Genomic DNA, 9420 nt, shown 5'->3' on the forward strand with positions numbered 1-9420 from the left:
TTTTGACCTACTTAGGGAGTAAATTCTAGTTGAATTATACTCTAGCAAGTTTGAGGTTGATATTGGTTTATTCTTTAAGCATGAGTTTAGTTCTATCTTTTTTGTTTGACTGATTTTCAATTCTTTTTTCTATTTTGTTGTTGACTGGGAAAGTTCTTCAGACACTAGGACGTCTGATGTTAACTATTGTATTGATTTTTTTTGCATATCATTTAGAAGTATAGGCAGTAGTCTTTTTATTTGATTTGCCAAATGCATTGTTGACTTTTACTACAAGTAAATGGAAGATATAGATGATTCTATCATGACTGTAGATTCTACTAGCTCGAAGAAAGGAGTCTATAAGAATACAAAAACTTTACTATTTACCTTCCCATGTCGAAAAGAAAGAGAATTGACGTTTTTTAACATGTGATGAATGTGGGATGTTTGAGTTTTGAAAAAGTACAAGGATTACCTTGTTAATCCCTATCTTCTAAACATGATACATAACAAATTGGTATTGATATTCACATGCTTGTTGAGGATGTCATGTCTTATGGTGCTTGGTTTGAGCTATTTATACCTGTGACCTTGAGTTTTATTTGTCCACCTTTTGGTTTGATTGAGTTTAAAAACATAGGTACAACACAAAAAATGTTCTTGTGATTTCATTAGAAAACATTGGAAGACATCCTGTTAGCGAATGGTTTCAAAATGCCTATATAACTAGTTTGTGGTTTGGTTTGAATTAATTAATGTGGAGTGATTTTATGATCTACTATGTCACCAGTAGCAAGTCATAACTTGTTTTTTTTTTTTTGCTTTTTATTATTTTTCTCTTTTTCTTCCCTTTTATTCTATTATTTTGCTTTTCTTTGCTTTATCATCTCCTTTCTTTCTCCACCACTCCCAATACTCTCCCCTTTTACCCTTGTTACCCTCCCTCTCCTAGGTTAAGCAACAGTGACATAAAAGGAAAGAAAATGTGAAAATGAAAATTTTAACACCAAGAAGAAAAGAAAAAAAAATGTTATATAGCATTTATAAATGATGCACAGTTTGCAGGTCTAATTCCATATCAATTTTAAGTATCTGAGAATTATGTGGATATTTTGAAATCACAGGCTGACAAGAGGGTTTTAGTGTTTTGCCCAAAACGTAGGTATAGAGCCATGAATTGACTCCTTTTATTGCTTTTAGTTATCAAACTGCACCTATGAACATAGGCCCTAACTAGGAGCTGCAAGATTATGACACTAAGCCAACAAGGGAAAAGAGCAAAGTTGTAATAAGATTAATATTGATGCATAATGTTCTAGACCATAAAACATTACATTATATAGCATTCATGAATACAAAAATCAATTTGCTCACTGGTGAACCACAAATAAGCATCTCAACTTATTAGGACCATCAAGGAAGCTACATACAGCAAATGGGCTAGGTGAAAGACAAAGGTTATCATAAAATAAATTACAAATTAATTTATGCATCAATCTTTTGTGATAATAATAAAAAGATAACCATTGCAAAAAATTTATTACATAATTAAATTTCTGTAGCAGATAGTCTAATTTTCATACATTTGTCACCTAATGTAAAGAGGCAATTAAGAGATATTTCAATTTTCAAGCATATTCCAATTCTGAAATATAGTTACAAAAATAGGGGATGAAACCCAACGCAACGTGCGGGTGTTGGGTGCCTTTTTTTTTAAATTTTTTACTTGATTTTTAAGAAAAATGCAATAAGATTGAGAAAGCAAAAAGTATTTGCAGATATAAGTTATTAAAAAAAATATGTATATAAAGTAAGTATCATATCAGTTGAAGTAGAATTACCTATAAACACATTCTTTCACGCCCTATACAAAATTAAAATTAATTTTTAAGTGCACATAGTATTTTTTTCTACATATGTTAATCAAGAACACCAAAAGAATTGTCAAAAAAATGATTACTGAATAACAGAATCAGAAAACATCTGTAGCAGATAGTCTAATTTTCATTCATTTGCCACCTAATGTAAAGAGACAATTAAGAGATATTTCAATTTTCAAGCATATTCCAATTCTGAAATATAGTTACAAAAATAGGGGATGAAACCCAGCGCGACGCGCGGGTGTTGGGTGCCTTTTTTTAAAAATTTTTTACTTGATTTTTAAGAAAAATACAATAAGATTGAGAAAGCAAAAAGTATTTGTAGATATAAGTTATTAAAAAAATATGTATATAAAGTAAGTATCATATCAGTTGAAGTAGAATTACCTATAAACGCATCCTTTAATGCCCTACACAAAAATAAAATTAATTTTTAAGTGCACATAGTATTTTTTTTTTTACATATGTTAATCAAGAACACCGAAAGAATTGTCAAAAAAATAATTACTGAATAACAGAATCAGAAGACATCCAAAGTTGAAGTCATAATATGTTAAATTTTATTATTCAACATGAACATAACAAATGAGAGCAAAAACTTGTTTTTTAATGTCAAATAAATAATTCCCATCCTTATACTACATCTCGTTACAAGATTAAAAAAGCTTAACACTTAATTTTGTTCTTAACTAGTTTTATCTCATCCACATCAATTTTGACATATCTGACACTCAAAAAAAAAAAAGAGTCAACCTTGTAAATATATTATGGAAAACTCCAAAGCATCACACAAATAATTTGTAAGTATCGGACAATCCAGCTTAACCAAGATCAAGGAAGTCCTAAAGTTTTTGTGCACATAGAATCCAGAATCCAAGAAAGTTGATGCCTAATATATTTTGGTCTTGTCAAACAGAAGTTCAATCTAGATTACAAATTCTGGGCTTATAATGTCCAAATAGGTTAACATAAAATCTTGTTCAAAGTATACAAATTTTTTTGGTTAACAGTATGATTTCAAAACAAATAAAATTGACTTAAATGGGACATTAGAATTAGTTTAGTGTAGCAATATTATCACAAAATTTCGAGCTGAAACCCACATAGTTATTTAAACTGTTGTTTTGAAGGTACAAAATATTAAATAGATCACACTCCCCAAACGGACCTCATGTTTGTCTCTTGAACTCTTTAGTTTGAAAGATCAATGCAAAAGCAAGCTTAGCAACCATACCTTTATATGTAAGCCTTTTTGGCCTTCTTATGGAGCAAATTCTAGTTGAATTGTACACTAGCAAGTTTGAGATTGATATTGGTTTATTCTTTAAGCATGAGTTTAGTTCTATCTTTTTTGTTCAACTGATTTTCAATTCCGTTTTCTATTTTGTTGGCGGTTGGGAAGCGATATGCAAAAAAAATCAATGTAGTAGTTAGCATCAGACACTAAGATGTCTGATGTTAACTATTGTATCAATTTTTTTGCATATTGCTTGGAAGTGTAGGCAGCAGTCTTTTTATTTGATTTGTTAAATTCATTGTTGACTTTTACTACTAGTAAATGGAAGATATAGATGATTTTATCATGACTGTAGATTCTACAAGTTCAAAGAATAGAGTCTATAAGAAAACAAAATTTCACTATTTACCTACCATTCTCAGAAAGAAAGAGAATTGACTTTTTGTTTTTGACATGTGAGGAATATGAAATGTTTGAGTTTTGAAAAAACACAGCAAAGATTACCTTGTTAATCCCTATCTTCTAAACATGATACATAACAAAACTGGTGTTGATATTCATATGCTTGTTGAGGATGCTCACTAGTGAACCACAAATAAGCATCTCAACTTATTAGGACCACCAGGGAAGCTGCATATATGAAATGGGCTAAGTGAATGACAAAGGTCAACATAAAATAGATTACAAATTAATTTATGCATCAATCTTTTGTGATAATAATAAGAAGATAACATTCACAAAAAATTTATTACATAATTAAATTTCTGTAGTGGATAGTCTAATTTTCATGTATATGCCACATAATGTAAATAGGCAATCAAGAGATATTTCAATTTCCAAACATATTCTAATTCTGCAATATAGTTACAAAAATAGGGGATGAAACCCCGCGCAATGCGTGGGTATTGGGTGCCTTTTTTTAAAATTTTTTACATGATTTTAAAGAAAAATACAATAAGATTGAGAAAGCAGAAAGTATTGCAGATATAAGTTATTAAAAAAAGAGTAGTATATAAGTATTATATCAGTTGAAGTAGAATTACCCATAAACAAATCCTTTCACGCTCTACACAAAAATAAAGTTAATTTTTAAGTGCACATAGTATTTTTTTCTACATATGTTAATCAAGAACACAGAAGTAAATGTCGAAAAAATGCTAACTGAATAACATAACAAGAAAACATCCAAAGTTGAAGTTATAATATGTTACATTTTATTATTCAATATCAACATAACAAATGAGAGCAAAAACTTTTTTTTAATCTCAAATAGATAATTCCCATCCTTATACTACATCTCTACAAGCCTCAAATTATGTTGTTACCATTTAATTGAAATTTCTATGCGACAACTTTACTATATATCTTAGACTAATGCAACTTTGTTGTTGCCTTGCTGATTGACTCCTACAAAGTGAAACTGATCGGGCTATGGACTGTTCTTATTTTTGGGAGTCTTCAAGGAAAGCTGACTTCATCTGTACAATTTTCATATATATGCCACATAACGTAAAGAGGCAATTAAGAGATATTTCAATTTCCAAGCATATTCTAATTCTGAAATATAGTTACAAAAATAGGGGATGAAACACAACGTGACGCGCGGGTGTTATGTGCCTTTTTTAAAATTTTTTACATGATTTTTAAGAAAAATACAATAAGATTGAGAAAGTAAAATGTATTGCAGATATAAATTATTAAAAAAAACATGTATATAAATTAAGTATCATATTAGTTGAAGTAGAATTACACGTACACAAATCCCTTCTCGCCATACACAAAAATAAAGCTAATTTCTAAGTGCACATAATATTTTTTTCAACATATGTTAATCAAGAATAGAGACGGAATTGTCTATGAAAGCAGTCTATAAGAAGGCAGAGACTTCACTATTTACCTACCCCTCACAAAAAAAAGAGAATTGACCATTTTGCCATGCAAGGAATATGAGATGTTTGACTTTTAGAAAAAACACAGTTTGGATTACCTTGTTAATCCTTATCTTCTAAATACGATACCTAACTGGTGTTGGTATTCACATGCTTGTTGAGGATGTCATGCCTTATGATGCTTGGTTTGAGTTATTCAAGGGCAAAATGAAATATCAGAAGGAAAACGTATGGGACAAGGCCAAAATATATCTTGGGGCATTATTTAGGTCAGTTTTAAAATTGTCGTTGCAATTATCTTAGTTATGTCTTTTGATTTTTTTTATTCCTTTAATCTGAAAATTTTGTTAAAAATTTCTAGTGAGCTTATGGAATCAATGTTGAAAGCTCATGAAAATGGCTTCAAGGTTCATGATAGAATTGGTATCGTTGTATATGTGGAGAAGGAAGGGGACCATGATCATATTGTGAAAAAATGCAAGTTCACTTATTTGGATATTGCTATTTGTATTCTTAGCAAACTGAGTGTCCTTATATCTTTTTGATATTATCTAAACTATTTATTCTCTCCTAATCTACTATTGGTGTGAGTACAAGGGGGTCCTTACGTAGACGACATGAAATGGTTTTGGGAAAAGGTGGATACATTCCTTAAGGGATGCAGACGTTTTAGTGCAGTACCACAGCATCTATCTAATTTTCATAATTAAATTTCTGTAGTGGATAGTCTAATTTTCATATATATGCCACCTAATGTAAAAAGGCAATTAAGAGATATTTCAATTTCCAAACATATTCTAATTCTGAGATATAGTTATAAAAATAGGGGATGAAACCCAACACGACGCGCGGGTGTTGGGTGCCTTTTTTTGAAATTTTTTACACGATTTTTAAGAAAAATACAATAAGATTGAGAAAGTAAAATGTATTGCAGATATAAATTATTAAAAAAAACATGTATATAAATTAAGTATCATATTAGTTGAAGTAGAATTACACGTACACAAATCCCTTCTCGCCATACACAAAAATAAAGCTAATTTCTAAGTGCACATAATATTTTTTTCAACATATGTTAATCAAGAATAGAGACGGAATTGTCTATGAAAGCAGTCTATAAGAAGGCAGAGACTTCACTATTTACCTACCCCTCACAAAAAAAAGAGAATTGACCATTTTGCCATGCAAGGATTAGGGGTGAGCATCGAATTCGAATTCGGTAATTCGGTAGGTTGAAATCGGTAATTTTCGGTAAATGGTTCTGGAAATATTCGACCTAATTCGCATTCGAATTAGACACTACCGAATTCGAATTCAACCCGAATTCAATTCGGTAAACAAAAAAATACCGAATTACCGAATTCCAGAAAACTGCAAGGGTCGCCAATATCTCTTCGTTCTCGTACTCACTCAGGCACACCACACAAATTTCAGCCTCTTCACGCTCAGCCTGTTTTACACCAGGTGTTGTATGATACCTTCTAGTCTTCAGATGTTGGGAGATGGTTTCTTCCAGTCAATCATCTCCAGGGCCATCCGATTCTTCAACATCAGCATTCGAATCTTCATACAGATCAAACACCGTAGGCTCCTGCCCATGACTCAGTTCAACCAATGCAGTCTCTTCTTCTGGCTCAATCCTAATCCGCATGAAGATATTTGAAAACTGGTAATCAGATTCTTGAAACCAGCCACCAGTATTATTAGTGTTGTTCTCCTCGTACTCCCCAGCCGGAGAAAGAAGTACGAGGTTTGCTGGTTGACTGATGTGGTGATGATTATCAAAGCCAGTTGCTGCTTGCACATAATTCCCTTGCATCAACATTGCAGTGTTGTATGGCAAAGGGCCAAGAGTGAAACAAGAGGCAGGTAGTATTGGATAATGATGGCAAGGAGGATATTCCAGGCTGCTGAAACCATAAATGGGCAGCGGAGAATGAGGGTACATCGTAATCTGATTGGGAAAGTAAATATTTTACCGTTTTACAAAATTCAATTCGAATTCGGTAAATCCGAATTCAAAAACCCCAAAACCAAATTCGACCCTAATTCGATTCTTACTAATTCGATACCACCGATTTACCGACTGAATTACCGAATTACCGAATTCGAATTACCAAATTGAAATCGATTTCGATCGGTAATTCGGTAATTACCGTAATTGCTCACCCCTAGCAAGGAATATGAGATGTTTGACTTTTAGAAAAAACACAGTTTGGATTACCTTGTTATCTTCTAAATACGATACCTAACTGGTGTTGATATTCACATGCTTGTTGAGGATGTCATGCCTTATGATGCTTGGTTTGAGTTATTCAAGGGCAAAATGAAATATCAGAAGGAAAACGTATGGGACAAGGCCAAAATATATCTTGGGGCATTATTTAGGTCAGTTTTAAAATTGTCGTTGCAATTATCTTAGTTATGTCTTTTGATTTTTTTTATTCCTTTAATCTGAAAATTTTGTTAAAAATTTCTAGTGAGCTTATGGAATCAATGTTGAAAGCTCATGAAAATGGCTTCAAAGTTCATGATAGAATTGGTATCGTTGTATATGTGGAGAAGGAAGGGGACCATGATCATATTGTGAAAAAAGTGCAAGTTCACTTATTTGGATATTGCTAATTGTATTCTTAGCAAACTGAGTGTCCTTATATCTTTTTGATATTATCTAAACTATTTATTCTCTCCTAATCTACTATTGGTGTGAGTACAAGGGGGTCCTTACGTAGACGACATGAAATGGTTTTGGGAAAAGGTGGATACATTCCTTAAGGGATGCAGACGTTTTAGTGCAGCACCACAGCATCTATCTAATTTTCATAATTAAATTTCTGTAGTGGATAGTCTAATTTTCATATATATGCCACCTAATGTAAAAAGGCAATTAAGAGATATTTCAATTTCCAAACATATTCTAATTCTGAGATATAGTTATAAAAATAGGGGATGAAACCCAACACGACGCGCGGGTGTTGGGTGCCTTTTTTTGAAATTTTTTACACGATTTTTAAGAAAAATACAATAAGATTGAGAAAGTAAAATGTATTGCAGATATAAATTATTAAAAAAAACATGTATATAAATTAAGTATCATATTAGTTGAAGTAGAATTACACGTACACAAATCCCTTCTCGCCATACACAAAAATAAAGCTAATTTCTAAGTGCACATAATATTTTTTTCAACATATGTTAATCAAGAATAGAGACGGAATTGTCTATGAAAGCAGTCTATAAGAAGGTAGAGACTTCACTATTTACCTACCCCTCACAAAAAAAAGAGAATTGACCATTTTGCCATGCAAGGAATATGAGATGTTTGACTTTTAGAAAAAACACAGTTTGGATTACCTTGTTAATCCTTATCTTCTAAATACGATACCTAACTGGTGTTGATATTCACATGCTTGTTGAGGATGTCATGCCTTATGATGCTTGGTTTGAGTTATTCAAGGGCAAAATGAAATATCAGAAGGAAAACGTATGGGACAAGGCCAAAATATATCTTGGGGCATTATTTAGGTCAGTTTCAAAATTGTCGTTGCAATTATCTTAGTTATGTCTTTTGATTTTTTTTATTCCTTTAATCTGAAAATTTTGTTAAAAATTTCTAGTGAGCTTATGGAATCAATGTTGAAAGCTCATGAAAATGGCTTCAAGGTTCATGATAGAATTGGTATCGTTGTATATGTGGAGAAGGAAGGGGACAATGATCATACTGTGAAAAAATGCAAGTTCACTTATTTGGATATTGCTATTTGTATTCTTAGCAAACTGAGTGTCCTTATATCCTTTTGATATTATCTAAACTATTTATTCTCTCCTAATCTACTATTGGTGTGAGTACAAGGGGGTCCTTACGTAGTCGACATGAAATGGTTTTGGGAAAAGGTGGATACATTCCTTAAGGGATGCAGACGTTTTAGTGCAGCACCACAGCATCTATCTAATTTTCATAATTAAATTTCTGTAGTGGATAGTCTAATTTTCATATATATGCCACCTAATGTAAAAAGGCAATTAAGAGATATTTCAATTTCCAAACATATTCTAATTCTGAGATATAGTTATAAAAATAGGGGATGAAACCCAACACGACGCGCGGGTGTTGGGTGCCTTTTTTTGAAATTTTTTACACGATTTTTAAGAAAAATACAATAAGATTGAGAAAGTAAAATGTATTGCAGATATAAATTATTAAAAAAAACATGTATATAAATTAAGTATCATATTAGTTGAAGTAGAATTACAAGTACACAAATCCCTTCTCGCCATACACAAAAATAAAGCTAATTTCTAGGTGCACATAATATTTTTTTCTACATCTGTTAATCAAGAATAGAGACGGAATTGTCTATGAAAGCAGTCTATAAGAAGGCAGAGACTTCACTATTTACCTACGCCTCACAAAAAAAAGAGAATTGACCAT

Source organism: Coffea arabica, chromosome 6e, assembly GCF_036785885.1.
Source record: "Coffea arabica cultivar ET-39 chromosome 6e, Coffea Arabica ET-39 HiFi, whole genome shotgun sequence".
Classification (NCBI taxonomy): Eukaryota; Viridiplantae; Streptophyta; class Magnoliopsida; order Gentianales; family Rubiaceae; genus Coffea; species Coffea arabica.